Genomic DNA, 19239 nt, shown 5'->3' with positions numbered 1-19239 from the left:
TTTCCACTTCTATAATTCTGTTCCCAGTCTGCTTCCTCCATTAGTGTTATCTCACTCAGAACAACTTCTGGCCTCCCAGGGTTCATGGGCCATTTTCTTGGTGATCCTTCAAACCCTTACATACAATCAGCAGCATATGGCCATGCCTTCGCTTATTGCCTCTGACAGACAGAAAAAAAATTTTTTTGGTTGGTTTGTGATAAATGATTAGTAATGTAAAACTGAAAGTAAAGAATTGTAAAGAAATTTTACTCAGTCAATTATTCAAATCTAATCTATGAACCCAAATCATCTATTAAATGGTAGAGTACCTGGACAGTTAACTTCCAAATAATAATTCTTGATTCTCTGAGTTGTAATAAGCTGAGTGACTATTTCATTAGTCTTTGGCCCATAAAATAAGGTCCAAAGTACAGGATTAAAGGTTCTTAGTATTATCACTTTGCCTCTTCAGTACCTGTTCTGTAGATGATGAAGTTGCTCATCCCAAGGAAATCCCAACAGAAGGATAACTAAGCATTTAAGTATTAGGTGCTAGACAGAAGCACTGGAGACTAGTCCCAGCATGAGAATTGGGGTGGAGGAGGGTCAACAAAAGAAGAGAAATACATGTTACTTCTACATATTACTTACCCTCTACTAACAAATATGGCCTTAGGCAATTAGCACAATGATTTAAGGAATCCATTCTAGCCCAGCTTCCATTATCAGCTATAGGCTTGGTGATATCCAAGGTGTAACTTGAAGAGAGGAGTCTAGTTTTATAACATATAAACCCCAATTCACATATTAAAATGGGTTTTGTCATTAAAACTTAAAGTCTTAAAAAAATTTTAGAACTCTTGTTTTCAGAGTCTGTGGCCTACTCTGAATATCTTTGATGGTGGTTAAAACAAATATTCATTTTGGGGAGTGGATTTGATTTTCTGACATTTCCAAGTCATTCATCTGTAATGCCAGTTGAAAAAAAAGTGTGTTGAGTGATGAAACCAATGAATACAATTTTAGGTCTATAAATTAGATGACAGGTTTTGCAGAATTTGGAATCAGTAAGACCTGAGTTCAAGTCCTAGTTCAGATATTTACTAATAGTGAGACTCAGACATTTACTAATAGTGAGACATCATTTACCCTCTCAACCCCAGTTTTCTTATCTATAAAATGTTGATAATAATAGCACCTTTTTCAAAGGGTTGTTGGGAATGTTCAATAAGAATAATAAAATATTTTGTAAACTTTAAAGCACTGAATTATTATAAAGGCAACTAGATGGGAAAATGGATAGATTGGTAGATTTGGAGCCAGAAGACCTGAGTGCAAATCTAGCTATATTTGTGAAATTGGCCTCTTTGTTTGAGGATCATGCTTGGCAATTTCTGGACCTGAGGTGAAGCCAAGAAACATTGGTTAACAAATCTTCAGAGTTGGGAGCTATACAAACTCCTTTTCTTCCTTGTATGGGTCTAAAACCTGTATATCTCCGCTTCTTCCTTTTGTAGTCCTTCCTCCTTCCCATCTAAATCCCATCTGGCAGTTCCCATCATCAAGACCATGTGGATTATTTTTTTGGTTCTGATTCCAAGACTTCCTGAACCTATTAAAAATCAGCTCTGACTTTGGGTGCCATACCCAAAGGACTTGAATGTCCTTGGAATTAGAGGGAGAAACCTACTAATGCATAGGTACCCATTCCCTGAAGCACCTCATAATTTTCTGGTTACAGTGTTTAGATTATACCTGGTGAGAACACCAAATCCTCTAAGATCTCAATAAGCCAATAGGTGATTGGATATCATTTGGGAAAGAATGACCTTTACCATTATAACCATACATTGTAACAATAATTAACTGCAATCCCACCAATCACAGGGATCTTATTGACAGTCTCTTAAGGAAAAAAAATCAATTTCCTTCATTAAGGTAGAAAATTTGTTTAATTAGAAGCAGCATGTAATAAGGAACATACATTAGCATCTTAAACAGGGAACCCTCTCTATTTTTTTTTTAAACAAAGCAGAATTAACCTAACTGTACTTACTTTCATTCAAAGGAAAAAGAATGCCATTAAATCATGTGATATCTTTGTCAATTGCCTTTCTTTATCATTTGAACAGCTGGACTTATTGCCTGGAAAAGCACTAGGGGCTTAGGAAAAGCTTCTCTGTGTATGTACTCAAGCAATGAGGGCCAAGGAGGAATGTTTGGGTAAGCGTTTCCTTTCCACACCACAGACGTGCCCACCCCTGTACACACATGGCTTTATTATTCCCGTCATCAGCAACACAGAGCAAGTCAAGTGGCCAAAGGAGAACCAAGGAGATTTCTCAGAAATGTGTGTATTTGCCCTTTGAACATAAATGAGATTTTCAAATGTTTTGAGAGGAATAAATGCTTCATTCAAGTACCTGAAAAGAAAGGGTAAATCAGCCCCTTTGAGGTCTTTAAAAAGGTGGGGCCAGTTTGCATAAAATGCTTCCAACTAGATTATATTACAAGTTAAATCCAGGCATGAGTTTTAATGAAATGCCAAGCACTGTACATCATTGTTTTGTTTTGTTTTTCCATACTGGGGGGATCAGGAATTTAGAGACCTTAGGTTATCTAGTTCCAGATTCTGCAGAATTTCCCCCCTGAAGGTTTGTCCAGGGCATAGCATCCATGCTACTTCCATCATTATCTTCTACAGTTCTGAACCCACCAAGAATAGGAGTCCAAAAGTTGGAATGAACACATCAAAGCCATCCTTGTCTTTCAATTCACTGAATGTCAAACAATGAGACTGGTAAAGTCCTAGTCTAGATCTAGCCAAAACTGAGATCAGCCAGTTACATAAGCAAGTAGCCAGAAGGTCTTGTCTCCAGAGTACAAAGAAACATAAATCGCTTCATGAATCTCCTGACTAATTTGAATCATTTTAAAAGCTAAGTGCCCACAGGGACGGGATTAACCACACAATTTCCAATTCTTTCCATCACATTGTGTGATGTGGCCAGATTTGGAGAGGGAAAAAAGACAAGTAACACGCCCTTCTACCTCTTTCTCACTGTCTTTTCTTAATGTGGTATGTAAAGCTATTTGAGGTAAATTAAAACAAGAACCTTACATACATCATATGGATATGAAAGCCCTCAATTAATTGATGGATTGGTTGACTTGATAGTTACCTTGTAAGTCTTTTTTTATATGACCTAATGAGTTAAAGACCTTGAGTCAGAAAGACTGAGGATTAAATATCATCTCTGACACTTATAAAGCTCAGTGCCTATGGATCATTCATATCACCTCTCTGAGCCCTTTATCTTTATCTGTAAAATAGGAATAATGGTATCTTTAGAACCTAGGTCATAGGGTTGTTAGAAAATTCAAATAAGAATTCCAACTTTCAAGTGCTATGCAAGTGTTAAGAGCCTTAGGCTGATTACCAGAAGATCTGCATCTTCCAGGAAGTCTCCATATGACAAGAGCCTTTGTTTCTCTAAAGTTTTCACATTTGTAAAACTTTTAGATTAGACTCCATACCCCAGAGGGTCCCTTTAATCCCTAATAACCTAAGACCATGAGTCATTACAGTAATAAAATGTTTTCAGAAAGCTCAACCTTGACTGTGTATACTCATGGACCATAGCTTCTTGGATCTCCATGATGAAGCACTGGATAACATTTGCTAGAGATATAGATCCCAAGAGGGGCCCAATTATCTTTTGTATCCTATGCATGCTAGTTAAAAATAGCTAAATATTTCTATAACTCTTTAAGATGTACAAAATGTCTTCTGTAGGTCAATACTCACTAATTGAGCTAGGTACTATCATGATCTCTATTTTACAGTTGAAGAAACTGAGACTGTGAGATATGAAATGACTTGCTCAGTAAGTATCTGAGGCAGAATTTGAACATGGATCTTTATGACTGAAAGTCTAGCAATCTATCCACTATGCTATTCTGCCTTCTTGATGGTTAAAAGTCCCATTCAAAAGCTTGGCATTGAATAAGCTATAAATTGGTACCATTTCCCTCAATTGCAAGCCCTCAGACCATGAGAAACTCAAAGAAAACTTTAACAGTCTAAAATGTTAGGTTATAAAAATAGGAGCTAGTTATAAGAGTCCCACAATTATTATTATTCACTATCTATTATTACAGAGGGAACAGAGCTGTGATTTTGTTGACATAGAAAACTTCCAAGTGAGTAAATTCTCCATATAAATGCAAGTTTACCCCTTTTATAGTATTATAGATTTTCAGAGTACACTTAGAGTTCAGGTGACTTGTCCACAGACATGTAGACATTATGTGGCAAGGGTTAGAATTGAACTTAGGCTTTTATGATTCCAAGATCAGTTCTTTCTCCACCACAGTGTATTATTTCACATGATTCCATGGGGAAAGTTCCAAACTTATAAAGCCTAAATTTCTCTCCTTAGTCCTAGTTGAATAGTATACTTCTGCTCTCTCTTTGGTCAATATTTTGTCTTTGGTCCAAATAGGAGTTCACAGAATCCTGATTTCCACCATGTTCCCCATCAGCCTATTCTTCATGGACACAATAGCCAATCTTTCAATATAGATAGTGATTTCTGCTTGTTCTTAGCTCTTCTAGGCAGGTATCTTATCACTGATTTTATGATCATGATGAAGTGTAACCTCTTTTATGGTATTTTTGAGACAGATTATCTTTCTCTATAGAATCATTCAGAGATAGTATCTCCTCCACACAGTCAAATATCCCTCTCCTTAAGACATCCACCCATTGTCCTACAGCTGACTCCTTACTCAAGTGTTATAACTTGTATCTCATCCATACAATCTTGGTGTTTTCCCAGAAACTCTACAATGGAGTTGAACAGGGATCTCTGGGAAACTAAGTTCCAATTATCCAGGAGTTGGCACATTATCCTATTCATTCCATAGTTTCCTTCCATTAAAACTCTATTCAAATTATATATGCCTCTCAAGGAAATATGTCCAGACAGGCCACCACCCTCATCCTAATCAGGTGGAACCACATTCCAAGAACACACCCTAAGAGTGACACATGACCTGAGGGTCTGGTGTTCTCACTTCTCTCACAGAGGATGTTAGCTGCTTCCCAGAATTTAGAGGGGCTCTTGTTGCAATATATATTTCTTTCAAATGGGTACATTGCTGTTTTAAGATAGAAACAAAAGTCTCATAGCCTGAAGCCACTATTATGGAATAGTTCCTCTTCCTTGGATGGAGCCTGTTAATTAATTAAATGTTAAACATTTATTGAGCACATACTATGAGCCACACTGTGCTAGGAGCTGAGGATACAAACACACACACACACACACACACACACACACACACACACACACACACACACACAGAGAGGAGAAAAATAGACTCTGCCCTTAAGAAGATTACATTTTACTAGTGATATTCAACATGATCACAGAGGAGTAAATGCATGATGTATGTAAAAGAAAAACTAAAGTAAATGGTGGGGGGGGGGGGGCAATTAACAACTAGAAGAATTAGGAAAAATATTTTTAAGGAGGTATAAATTATGTTGACCCTTCAAAGGGGCTAGGTAGGCATTATGAGAAATGAATGTAAAGGGGGAAAGCATTGTAGGCAAGGACAGCCACCTGTGGTGGTAGATAGAATGTATATGAAAAACAAGTAAGCTTATTACTGAATCACAGATTATATGATGAGAGTAAATGTAATCAACCTGAATGATGAACTCAGATCAGATTACAAAGGGCTTTAAATATCAAACAGAGTAGTTTGCATTTTATTCTCAAAAAGATAAGGATCTACTGATGTTTCTTGAGGGAAGGACTGTGATGTAGGAACATCTGAGGAATATTGAATGGAAGAGAGATTATATACAAAGAGACAAAATAGGAAACAATTATTGCAGTGTCTTAAATAAGATGTGATGGAAGGCTAAACTAGAGAAGCTAGGATATGAATATACTGAGGAAACTGAAATGAGAGATGCTGTGGAAGGCAGGTAGAATCAGGAAGCATTGGCGATTGAATGAATATGGAGCATGAGTAAGAGTCAAGAAATGACTCCTTGGTTAAAAGTTGGAATGACTAAAAAGATGGCAGTTTCTTGACAGAAACAGGAAAGTAAGGAAGAGGGTACACTAAGGGAGAAATAAAACAAGTTCAATTTTGGGCATGTTAAGTTTGAAGTCCCTATGGGACACAAAAATAGAGATATTTAGCAAGTATTTGGAAGAGTGGGACTAGACCTCCAGAGAGATATAAAGGCTTGACAAGTGAATATGTAAAGATTATACATAAAGATTATAGCTTAATCTATGGAAGTTGATGAGATCACTACCACTGAGTTCACTAAATAATGGTTTATTTTGTACCAATTACTATACCTAGGTACTAGAAGTACAAAGGGAAAAAAAATGCTTTCTTACATTCCATGGAGGAAGGGGAGCCACACATACATATACAAGGGAATACAACATTGATTCAAAGACTTTTCTGGGGGAAAAACACTTCTAACATGAAGAGCAGTTTGTTAAACTTAGATCAAGAATTTCAGAAGGCACAATGGAGAGTCTCAAGGAATGACATAGGACCATGGCAGGGGGGTGGGTGGGTAGGGGAAGAGAGTTGATATAGATTAGTATGAGGGAGGAATAAATGTGGACAAGAAATGGAGATTTGAATTAATAGTCTATAACTTAGAATTATAAATTCTATGTTGAGTCAAATGACAATAGGTTATTCATATCCTGATTGAAGCAGATCATAGGATCATATATTTAGAACCTTAGACACTTTCTACTGATAAGTATCTGGGTCCCAGAGAAATGTTTAAGTGACTTGACTGTGGTTATGAAAGTTGCACAGGCTCTGAAATCATTTCGGGTCTCTGTTTCCAAATCCAGTACACTTTACACAGATCAGGATTTAAATATGAGAAAAGGATGGAGTAATATACATCAGGTATAAGAAATCGGCCCAGTCCTTGTCTAACAATCTAGGCAGAGAATGGTAAATTCCTTGGTCCTCTATGGTCATGTAGAGAGAGGCCTGATTAAGGTACCCGCCCTCAGCTAGATCAGATCTACTATATGGAAAGAAAAGATGGCCAAATTCAGGGTCTTTAAGTATCCTCACAATTAAGAATATGGAAGATGATCCCACAAATCAGTTTAAATAGGATTGTTTTAGACAATCTAGAGGATAAATATGACAGAGAAAAGTCAAGAAAACTCAGGAAACATAAAATATACAGAAGGAAGAAGTGGTCAATAGTGTAAAACACTGCAAAGAAATCAAGATGGTTGAGGACTGAGGAAAAAGCCTGGCAACTTATTAAGAAACTTCAAATTGGTTATTTTGGACAGTACAGTTTTAGGAAAGGCCAGAAGCCATTTTGCAAGGGTTTGAATAGTGGGAGGAAAAAACAATCCAGATAATGCATATAATCAGCTTTTCCTAGCAGTATGACTATGAAAAGGAGAACTGAAACATCAAATGAAGATTTTCTTTTATTAACTGCAGATATCTGGCACATCTATGGTCAACAGAGAAGGAGCCAGTAAATAAAGAGAAGTTGAAAATTGGAGAAATAACATAATAGAAGAAAGAAACTCTTGGAGGAGATGGGATAAGGAAAATAAATAGAAAGGTTAGCATAGCAAAGAAAATGGTCACCTCATTCTCCAGCTTGAAACAAAGGAAGAGAGAGTGTGTGGGATGATATTGAGAAGATCTGAAATGTGGGTTTGAGGAGAAGAACAAGCTCGCAGCCAATGGACTAACTTTTTTCAGTGAAATATACAAAGTCCTCTGATTAGAGGGAAGGGAAAGGAGGTGGTATGCATGGTTTGAGAACAGAAAAGACTGAAACAGATGCTACAGAGAATTAAATAAAAAGTTAATTACTGTAGAGAGGAGAAAAAAGGATTACTGTGTAGTAGAGATTGCCCAGTTAAGAGTGGGTAATATAATGTTATTGTGGGCTAAGTCAGCCCAGTTGTTTGATTTGCTCCATCAGGGCTGAGCTGCACTAGACTGCGAGCAGGGAAGGTAGATGGTAGAAGTGATACAAGACTATGAAACTGTTATGAGCAAGCCAAGTCTTTGGAATTCTATGTGGCTTACCCCCTAAGCTCCTAGCCACCTAAAGATAGAGTAGAATGTTGGCACAAAACTGCTCTCTTTATACTTAGAAATACTAATACAGTAAACAGACAAATAAATCTAGCCTGTTCCCCCTATCTTTGATCTCATTAACACACAGACCTAGCTGGCTCTGCCAAAACTGTTATGTTGGGAATTTGGTGAGGAAAGAACAAGAGGGAACATATAAATAAATTCAGATTTTTTTCGTTAGGAAGGGGAGGAAGGAACAGGGGTTTAGGAGAAAATTATACTAGTTATCTTAAAATCTAATGTCTACAAACTATCCAAAACTATCTTATTAAGCTAAGCAGTAAATTTCCCCAATAGCCAAGTCTCACACCAAGAGTCAATCAAATGGGCCAGGATCTTCAGTTGATTAGTCTATCTTTAATTTTCTTGACTCAAAGCTGCCAGCAGCCAGATTCAAAAGATTTCTTTTCTTCTGCTGGTCATAGGAGAAAGTCAAAACCTCTCTTCAAAGCCTCCAACTTCCAGGAGATAAGATGAAGTCGGTTGGGCATAGAATCTTTCCCAGATCTCCAGCCTCAGGCTCCCATGTAAGCCTTAGTCACGTGTCCTGTAAATCACTCACTCTGACCTTTGCACCTCTCAGTTTTTTTTGCAAACTGTTCATCCTTTATCACATTATAGACAATGGAACTACAGAAAAATGCCTCATGGAGTTCAAGGGTAGTATAGAATTGAACTGGTTTACACTAAGCCCAAGATGTTCAAGGGAAGAAAGTTAAACCTATGAAATTTAGATTTAATCCACCCTACTTATTCTTTAGAGTTTTAGCAATCAGTAATGTATACACCCCACTTAAGGATTAAGTGTGGGGGAGGAAGGTCTATGACCCATGTGTGCTAGCAAGTGACAAATCATAAACAACTGACTGATTCCCTGGGCAGTACAAAGCCAAGTTTAAGCCACCATTTGTACATGTAAAACACAGGAAGTAACTCAAAGAACTGCCTTTATATTTCACAGTCACTTCCTGTGAGAGACTTTGCCTTGGAACTTGATCATGAACCAGCTCAAGCATGAGACCTCAGACTGCTTCCCTTAGACTGGCATGTGGTGAGATGGCTAAAATTCTAAAGAATAAGTATGGTGGAGTAAATCTAAATTTCACAAATCTGAATTGGGGATCATGGGTGACCTAGAAAAGCAAGAAAGAAATAGTGACTGGAGGTTGTGGTGAAGTCTGAGTTAATGACATTGAGGAGGAATCAAGTGCAGAAGGAGATGAAAAGGAAAGAGGTTTTGGTCAGATAAAAGAACTGTGTTCTCATACATTTTTTGGTCTTAAATATTATGGAACAGAATCTCTTAAGATAAAGTATATGACCATCCTTAAGTGTGGCTAGGCTGGTATGAAAATTCACCTCATGTGAGGTTTGGTGGTTGATGCAAAACAAAGGTAGTTGAGGGGAGGGGACACCAACTTGACCAAATACAGAAGGGGTAGGTAGGGAGAGGAGAAGAAAACTATGAACCAGGTACTAAACTCCTTCAGAAAGGAAGGTAAATGATACAAGTGCTAGTACACAACATTCACCAGGAGACAGAGAGAGTAGAGCTAAAGGAGAAAATGTATCTGAGTGACACTAAATTTATGATTCTATAATCCAAAGTATACTTAAAGAAATGCAAAATAATGCAAAGATGGAGAAAATGATAATAAATGGGTTGAAATGGGTCATCTATTTCAGTGATTAAAGCTTCCCTACTGTTGGTCTGGAGGTGGCACAAAAGAGCAAAAAGAATGTCCACTCCTCTTCCTGGACAAGGGTCTTAGAGGAATGGGGGTGATGGAGAAAGGAAGAATCAAAAGGTACATATAGCATTGGATATCATGACCAAATATGCCATATCTTGTCACTGGAGATTGTTGCAGGCCATCCAAGGAAACTTGCTTATTAGCATTCAGCTTGGCCCCACCCTGACCCCATCACACTATACACTTGATGAACAACAATAATTTTCTTTTGTTTTGACCAAAATGCAACTAACCAAGATAGAACAGAGGTGGAAGGAATTCCTGGAACCAATAATTTTGTAGGTTTAGAAGCTTTTAGCCTGTGTCAAGGCAATTATGCTCACTAGAGTTTTATGAGAGAGGGCTAAATCTCACTGGGATGAACTCAACCAATGATTTCTTTGATCTTCTGACCCAAAAGCTGGAATCCTCAAGTCCCTGATATTTGAGAATGAAGTTAAGGCACTAGGAATGTTTTACCTGGAGAAGAAAAGGCTCAATGAGAACTTGATAGTAATCTTCAAGTACATGAGATTTTGTCAATTAGAAAAATGCATTAGATTTATTTTATTAAAGGGCTCATTACCCCCAAGAATGTCCACTAATTAATAAATTATTTTTATTGGTCAAAAGATTTAGAGTCAGAAGATGTGGGTTCAAAACCCAACTTTTCTGCTAGACAACTATTTCCCCCCTTCAATTTTTAATTTCTTCAATAAAGTATGAGATTAGGAGTCAATATCTTCTAAAGTTCCTTCTACCTCTAATTATATGATTCTATGATATGAAGTATATACAAAGAAATGTAAAATCACTCACATAGAGAATGTTAAAAATGGATGGAGGAAGTGGGATATCAACTTTAATAATTAAAGAAGTGATTAAATTATCATCTATAACACATATAAAACTTCTCCATGCTTTATAATAGGTTGTTTCATGAGCTGTTGTAGCCACAAAAAAAAGGAACAAACAAATAAACAAAAAACCCATTATCTGTAGGCCATCTTTCAAGTAGTATGCCTTCTGAACTTTAGCTAAGCAGACACTCAGTCTGCTACCCAGCTCACATTGGAAGGTTTTCCAGCCTGGCAATACCTGCCAGAGCTTGTGCTTCCCTGGCACAAGCCTTGAGCACCCAGGGGCACCTTTATGCTACAATAAGATATCCAGATTTTTATAAGGCAGTAAATAATTGCAATATAATTAATGCTATGTCATGGCATATTTTCTTTGGATCCATTTTCATCTCTCCCTTTAGCAATTCTACCCACTTCTTCCACCTGCAAATCTTTCCTCAAAATTAACTTTTTTTTTTCCCTGAGAGAAGAAATAAGGGAAATTCAAAGACAAACTCTAACGTGGACCCTGGAAAGGATAGCCAAGCCAGAAAGCTATTGACTCTGATTGTTGAGTGAAATAACTCAATGAAAGTAAGTTCTTCAGGAAAAACATTTACCTCCACCCAGTAGCACTTCTGATGTAAGCTAGAAAGGGGGAGGTCATAGGGTAATAGATTTCTAGCCATAAAGAACCCTCTAATTCTTCAACTCAAACCCAGGGATTACAGCAAAGAGACCCTTGTGGTCAAGTGACCCACCCATGACCACCCAGAGAGTGATTGTGATAGTCAGGATTTGAAGCCACATTCCCTAACTCCCAAACCAGAGTTCATCCTTGTCATACCAATTCTCCTTCATTTTGCAGTTGAAGAAACTGAGACTCAGGGACCTTAAATGGCTTACCCACTATTACACAGCAAGTAAGAGGCAGAGCCAGGGCTGGAATCCAATCCTTTCCAAGCAATGCTCCTTCCCTCCACCAGACAAACTTTAAAATGAAACAAAAAGAGATTATCCATTATTTATTTTTAAAGGACTTTGTAGGACTTGAAAAGCAAAATGCACAAGTAAATATTAGGCCATAATCGATCACCATATTACATAAAAAGCCTCTTCCCGGGAAGAATAATGCGGTTTTATGTGACAAGCGCTTTGTTCTGTAAGCAGGCTTGGCAGGGTAGCATGTCACGTTGCACACTTACACCCTGGGCAATGAATAGGATGCTTGTATCATTGATTTCAATGAAACTTGGCTTAGGGTGAGGACTACCCAGATGCAATACATAATCTTAGGCAGCAAGATGCCTAACTGTGAGAGTGGTAGGCGGCTGCCCCTTCCGGGGCATCTGAGAGGTGAGGAGCCTGAAAGGCAGAGGTGTTTCATAGTGGAGACTCCCACCTTGCTCGGCATGGCCTGGCCAGGAAGTTTTGCTTCAATAAATAGGTTATATACAGAGAGCTGGAAGTATTAGGTAGTATAGGCGATCCAACACATCAGAATGAAAATCCAACTTAACAGATCAATGGGGGATCTATGGATTGATTTCAGGAGGATCCTTGTACATGTATGAGGAAAAAAAAACTTGCATTTTTGTTTTTACTCACCCCACCCTGAAATTTAATATTTCCTTCAATTATTAATGATTTTTGTTAATTATTCTGAGGAGTCCATAGTCTTTGCCAGTGACTATAGGGGTCTATGAGAGAGAGAGAGAGAGAGAGAGAGAGAGAGAGAGAGAGAGAGAGAGAGAGAGAGAGAGAGAGAGAAGGGAAAGGGTAGAGGAAGGGAGGCAAAGGGAAATGAACCCCTGCTCTAGAACTAAAGAGGATCCTAGTAATAATCTAGCCCCCGTTTAACAGATGAGAAAACTGAGACCCCAAGAGGTTAAGGGACTTGACCCAAGTTCACTCTAGTAATAAATGGCAGAGTTGAAAATCGATTTATGATCATTAGATACCTGTTCCAGCATTTATATCATTAGACTGTTTTGTTCACATGACACCTCAGTGGATATTGAGTTTATGGGTAAGAGTGAAGGAAGAAGAGGTAATTGCATTGTGTCAATGATAGTGAAGCCTAGAGTAAGAATTTTTAAAAGTAAGAATTTTTAAGAATCCATTGTTGACTTTAAACAGATATTTATTAAGAACCTACAACTCGGTACCACGTTTTGGTCCAGGTACTGGACAGCTAGTTGGCTCAGTGGAAAGAATACTAGACCTGGAATCAAGAAGACCTAAGTTCAAATGCAGCCTCAGACACTTACTTAGCTCTGTGATCCTGGGCAAGTCACTTCAACTTGATTGCCTGTTTGCCTCTTCTGTCAAATGGACTGGAGAAGGAAATGGCAAACCAGTATCTTTGTCAAGAAAACTCCAAATGAGGTCACAAAGAATTGAATATGACTGAAAAGACTGAACAAACACAACAAAAAACTGGACATACAAAGATAAAAACAAAACAACCCCCAATCCCATGAAGTTTATATTCGACCAGAAAGGCAGATCATAACCCATCCACAGAAGATTAAATCTGAAACAAAGTAGATACACTGTGACTCAGGCAATTGGGATCATCAATGAGATTTTTTGAGATGGAAAGAATCTTGAAGCCCATTTAGCTCAATCTCTATCTGAAGAGAAATTGCCAGGGAAGCTAGGTGGCTCAGTAAATAGAGTACCAGATGGGAAGTCCTAGGTTCAAATCTGACCACAGATATTTCCTAGCTTTATGATCCTGGGCAGTTTCTTGGCCCGTTATTGATCTTCCAGAGCCAATACTTAGCATCAATTCTAAGATAGGTAAGGGGGGGAGGGGAGAAGAGGGGAGGAGAAATTCCCCTTTACAAATTACCTAATAGTCATTCAGCAGCCACAAGAAGATGTTTAGTCAGGGAAGGCTGTCATCTCCCAAGGCATTTCATGCCATTTTTTAAATAACTCTCAATTGCTAGGAAGTGTATCCTTATGTCCTACCTCTCTTCCATTTCCACCCATTGCTCCTAAGGCAGCCTTCTGGCTAAACAGAATCATTTTAATAATGTTCACATGCCAGCCCTTCAAATAATTGAATATTAACAACAGCTGACATTTATGTAGTGCCTTAAGATTTGCACAGGGATTTTAAATGCATTATCATACTTGGTCCTCACACAAAGTAGTTCAGGGAGTGGTTGGAGGGTATGGTGTGAATTGACGTCAAATCCTGCTTCAAGTATTATGCCATCTCTAAAACAGACATAATATAATACCATGTACCTTGTAGAGTTGTTGTATTGTATAAGATTACATTTGTAAAGCATTTTATAAACCTTAATTAGTATCCCCATTTTGAAAATGAGGAAACTGAGGCACAAGGAGACCTTTTTTTTAAAAAGTGGTTTGTTCAGGGTCATAAAGTTGTCTATATCATTTGATTTGATGGGATTTGAGCACAAGTCTTCCTGGAGCAGCAAAGTGGCATTGGGGCAACTAGTTGGCACAGTGGAAAGAGTGCTGGGCTTAGAGTCAGGGAGATTTGATTTCACATTCAGCTTTGGGCTCTTCAATAACTCTGTGATCCTGGGCAAGTCATTCCCTCAACTTCTTCCACTGTAAAATGAGGATCATAATAGAGCCTACTTCCTAGGGTAGTTGTATGAGAAGATGAAATGTAAAGTGCTGAGCTCAATGGCTGGCACATAGTCGGTGATTAATAAATGCTTGCTCCCTTCCCTCTTCCTGGTCCAGGGTTCTTTTCACTATACTGTCTCCCCTACATCTTTCACTTTTTCACTAAACATCCCCAATTCCACATATGGTATAGTTTCTAGTATCCTAGTCACCTTTCTCCCACTCATCAATATTCCTCCTAAAATGTGACACACACAACTGAACACAATTTACAATTCATAGTGCTTTGTGACCTTAAAATATTATGCAAATGTGAATTATTATCATTAATGTATGTAGGCTTGTAAAATGTCTAGGATGCTGATAAGTGGCAGTGCTATTCCTTACAGATAGAAAAAGAAGGAAAGAAAAGGAAAAAAGAAAAAATAGAAAACAATTCCAAGTAAAGCATTTTCTTTTCCTTGTACATTTGACTCTTTAAACAGACATCAGGAAAACCTGAACTTGTGTCCTAAGACATGGCCAGCAACAATAGCAGGACTAGTCTATTTATTCCATGGTCTACATCTTTTCAGAAGTTATTTTTTGTTTGTTTGTTTTTCTTGTTTGTTTTTTTATTGCACAGTCATACAATTATGTCACTGTGGTAGACAGGTGAGAGTATGCACCATAACTGTTTCTTATTGAAAAATACTTCATCATAGTGTAAACTGCTCATCATTTGGAGTTAATACAGAAAGAACAAAAATTCAATCTGCCTTCTAAAGCATGGGCTCTATTATACTTCTAAGTCTTTTGTCTCATACCCTCCTGTCCATGCATCATCAAAGAGCAAGAGAACTGGCAGTCCAGTAATCTGTTGCTCATCTGCCTCCTCTGATCTGTGCTAAGTATGGCAAGACCTGGTGCCCAGGTGCCAACAAGATAGCTTAGTATAGTTGGAAAGGAATCTGTCTATTTTTTCATGTTTGTCTATTTAAGGAAGTTGTGATGGGTTGTTCTAGGGGAGCTTTGAGGATGGGGGTGGGAGGAAGATTAGAAAGGTCAGAAAAATCATGGGGATTTTTCAGGAAACTTCCTGGGGGCAAGCACTGCTGTGTTTTTGCCTTTTCTATATCCCTAGTGCCTAACATAATCCAGTGCATTTAGTTGGCACTTAATAAGCATTTTTTAAGCTGAATCAAAGAAGTTAGAACTGGACAGGACCTTAGAGATCATCAAAGCTGCCTACATATAGCTAGGTAGCAAACTGGATGCAGCACTCGGCCTGGAGTCAAGATGACCAAAACTGAAATTTGATCTCAAATATTTACTAGTTGTATGACCCTGGGCAAGTCACTTCGTTTTCCTCACATGTAAAATGAGTATAATAATAGCCACTATCTCATGGGGTTGTTTCGTGTCTCAAATGAGATATTTATAAAGCACTTAGCTCTATGCTTGGCACAAAGTAGATGATATATAAAGACTTATTCCCTTTCCCCTGTAATTCAATCCCCTTATGTTTATAGAAGGAAAATGTGGACCATGAAGACCCCTAGAGAAGAAAGGACTTATCCAAGGTCACATGGCTAATAAATAATAAAGCCAAGATTTCAATCCAGGTCTTTTGACTCCAAAGCCATTGCTTTTTCTACTACTTTTTGCATATAGTGTCAAGTTACTAAGTACATTTCCAGAAATAGCCAACCTGTGTTCCTCCTTCCTTCACCTCTAAAAAATGAAATGGCTGACAGTGACTCAGAGATTACTGACCAAATGCCTGGTTAATCCCTAGAAGACTCTATCTTGAATGAGAAATATTTAGATTCAAATATGAATTACAGGATTTTAGAGTGGCAAGGACCTCATTGGTCAACTAGATCAACCCATACTTGAAAAAGAATCTCAATTAAAACTTCTGTAAAGACATTGCTTGAAGACTTCCAAGGAAGTAGAACATAGTTTCCCCAATTTGTTCTTATTATTCATAGTTCTGCTCCCCAGGACTAAGCCAAGCAAGGTTAATCCCTCTTCAATGAGAAAGCTCTTCAAATAACTTGAAAATGGCTATCTTGACCCTATTAAACCTTCTCTTCTCCAGGCTAAACATCTCCAATTCATTTAACCAAGTCCTCATGTGGCATGAACTTGAGCCCTTTGCCATCCTGGCTGCCCTCTTCTGGTTGCTTATTGAATGAAAACAAGGCTCTCATTGATGGAAAGTTATCCCATGCACTCATTTTATATCCTCTTCTATTTTTTTTTCATCACCTCCTCCCTTCCCCTGCTTCCGTTTTGCCTAATTTTGATCCCCCACATTTAATTCTTTTTTCATTTTTCCTCTTTTCTGACATTTAGTCCTTCAAGTGTCATACATCAAAGTATGAACCTGGCACTGTCACTTTTACTAAGAAACCATTTATTATAATCCATTCATAGTCAGATAGTACTGCATTCCCTAGGAAGGGCTGGCTGGCTAATTATAGTAAACTGAGCACATGTGTATACTTTCATTACAAAGCAATCATTTGTACTTCTGGCGTTTATTTGTACATTCTCAATAACAGGTATTCACCAAAATGAATGGTTGATCATTTCATGTGGTTTCACTCCCCAGCCCCGTGGCTGTGAATTCCCTCCTACTCTCCCACATGCACTCTCTCACCTTCATCCTCCTCCTAGTTAACATTTTGCCGATATATCTCTGAAAAACAGATGAAGGGATCTCCCTTTGCAGGACTGGGAACTGGCCAGGAGTCATGGAGTAGATGGCTAAAATAGTTAATATTTTGCTACCTTGTTCCTTTACTAGTGTTGCCAAAAGTAGAATTATTCAAAATCAAAAATTCAACAAGCTTTTCTGTTAGATACTGTGTTAGATGCTAAGAACACAAAGACCAAAATGAAAAAAAAAAAAACTTCTCTTATGAAGTTTACTTTTTTTTTTTAACCCTTACCTTCCGTCTTGGAGTCAATACTGTCTATTGGCTCCAAGGAAGAAGAGTGGTAAGGGCTAGGCAATGGGGGTCAAGTGACTTGCCCAGGGTCACACAGCTGGGAAGTGTCTGAGGTCAGATTTGAACCTAGGACCTCCCGTCTCTAGGTCTGGCTCTCAATCCACTGAGCTACCCAGCTGCCCCCTGAGTTTACATTTTAATGAAGGAAATAACATATACATGTTTAAACACATATAGACTATATATAAAATAAATACAATGTAATTTAGAACTGGGGAGATCATGAGAGGACCCTTGAGTTGAACTTTGAAAGAAACTAGAGATTCCAAGAAGCAGATATAAGAGGAGAAAATACTCCAAATACACCAGATCTTTTTCAGAATATTTTTGATGATGTAACAATAATCATAGTTTATATTCGTTATGCAATTTAAACTTTATAAGAAACTTCTTACCTTACAAATGACCAAGTGAGATGGGTAGCCCCAGAATTATACTATTTATCAGAGCACGAAGCTAAACCTGGGGAAGCGCAGGCAATAGTTGTCAGAGATCAAGACCCACAAAGCATTTTTACTTTCATTTAGGAATTTGAGCTTTGGGCCCCACACAGATAGGCTACATGCCCAAAGGATACAGAGCAGAGTGATGACATTTAAGTGTGCCGGTTTAGGAGTCAGAGGATTTGGTTTTAAATCTCAGCTCTTCTGATTACTGGAATAGGGCAACAGAGCAGGGGCCATTGAGACAGATTATTTCATTTTTATAGGTTAAGCAAATTGGAGTCCAAGAAGGTTCAATGAATTGCCCAAAGTCATACAGGTATCAAGTGGCCAACTTGGGATTCAAACCTGGTTCTTTTGATTCCAAATTCATCTTTTTCACCATGTTGCATCCCCTACTCACTATATGAGTATCAACAAGTCCCTTAACTGCTCAGAGATTGTTTCCTTATAAATAAAATGAATAAGTTGGCTACATCAAGGATTTGTAATCTTTTTCTGGTGATAGACCCATTTGGTGTTCCCTATAAAGTGCTTCAATAAAATCTTTCTAGGTGCATAAAATAAGGTACATGGGATTACACCAATAATCAATTATATTGAAATAAAGTTATCCCCAAATAATAAAATTCACAGATCTCACAATAAGAAGTCCTAAATTATCTCTAAAGCCCTTTCCAGCATTACATTATAGAAGTCCTAAACCCTCTAAGGTTCTTCCCCTTGTCTGCTTCAACTGGACAGCACAGAGTTAAAGTCCTCCACTCTGACCTCGAAACACAGACTATTAGGCTGAGCTTGCCAGGTTGAAAAGATTTGTGGTATGTGTGCTGGGACAGTAAACAGACTCAGATCCAATTTCCTCACATCTCACATCATTCTTAGTCTCAGACAACCCTCAACACAATGGCAGAGGTGCCAAGGAAATAATAAAAGAACAGGAGTTTAAGGAGCAGGGAGGGGGCCATAGTCAAAAGCAACTCAGCAGCAGGTGAGTCAATGAAATCTGTTGCAGTTAAGGCTATAATGAATGGTGCTGGCCAGCCCAGACTTTAGTGACAGCCATCTGGGCATCTGGGCCTTGAAGCTGATAGATGGCAAATCCCAACCTACCTCCTCATCTTCCGCTCCTAGAGCAAATAAAAGATGTGGGGAAGGGGAGGGATGGGGAAAATTGGGTAGAGCCCTTCATAGCATTTCAATGTCCTCAGCTCAGCTAAAGAAGAAGACAATTGCCAGTTACTACATCCATGCAGGCTGAGCCACATCAAAAGTCAAAGAATATTTTCATAAACAACAAAACATACAAACAGAGAAGCCCCTACTCAGGTATGTTGTAGCACCCTGAAACAAGTTTTTCATACTCTGTGAACAGTATGTTGGAAAATAAAAGAGGCTTTATTTAAACTGTTATTGTAAAATACAGTCCCATTTTCTCTCCCTGACTCAG

The 19239-nt window shown here is 38.2% G+C and overlaps 1 long non-coding RNA gene across 1 annotated transcript in view; it reads right to left on the bottom strand.

The window, feature by feature from the left end:
• LOC130455073 (uncharacterized) overlaps window positions 1–13081 on the bottom strand; it is a 53742-nt gene extending 40661 nt beyond the window's left edge. Inside the window, exons 1-2 of the long non-coding RNA XR_008912909.1 lie at window positions 13003–13081; window positions 11639–11723 (exon numbers count right to left, since the gene is read on the bottom strand). This is a non-coding gene — a long non-coding RNA (uncharacterized LOC130455073). The remainder of the gene's footprint in view (window positions 1–11638; window positions 11724–13002) is intronic.
• Window positions 13082–19239: the final 6158 nt, after the last annotated feature.

This window comes from Monodelphis domestica, chromosome 6, assembly GCF_027887165.1.
Source record: "Monodelphis domestica isolate mMonDom1 chromosome 6, mMonDom1.pri, whole genome shotgun sequence".
In the NCBI taxonomy this organism is placed as follows: Eukaryota; Metazoa; Chordata; class Mammalia; order Didelphimorphia; family Didelphidae; genus Monodelphis; species Monodelphis domestica.
The sequence above is the reverse complement of the archived record's forward strand: the minus strand, read 5'-3'. Positions and strand labels throughout refer to the sequence as shown.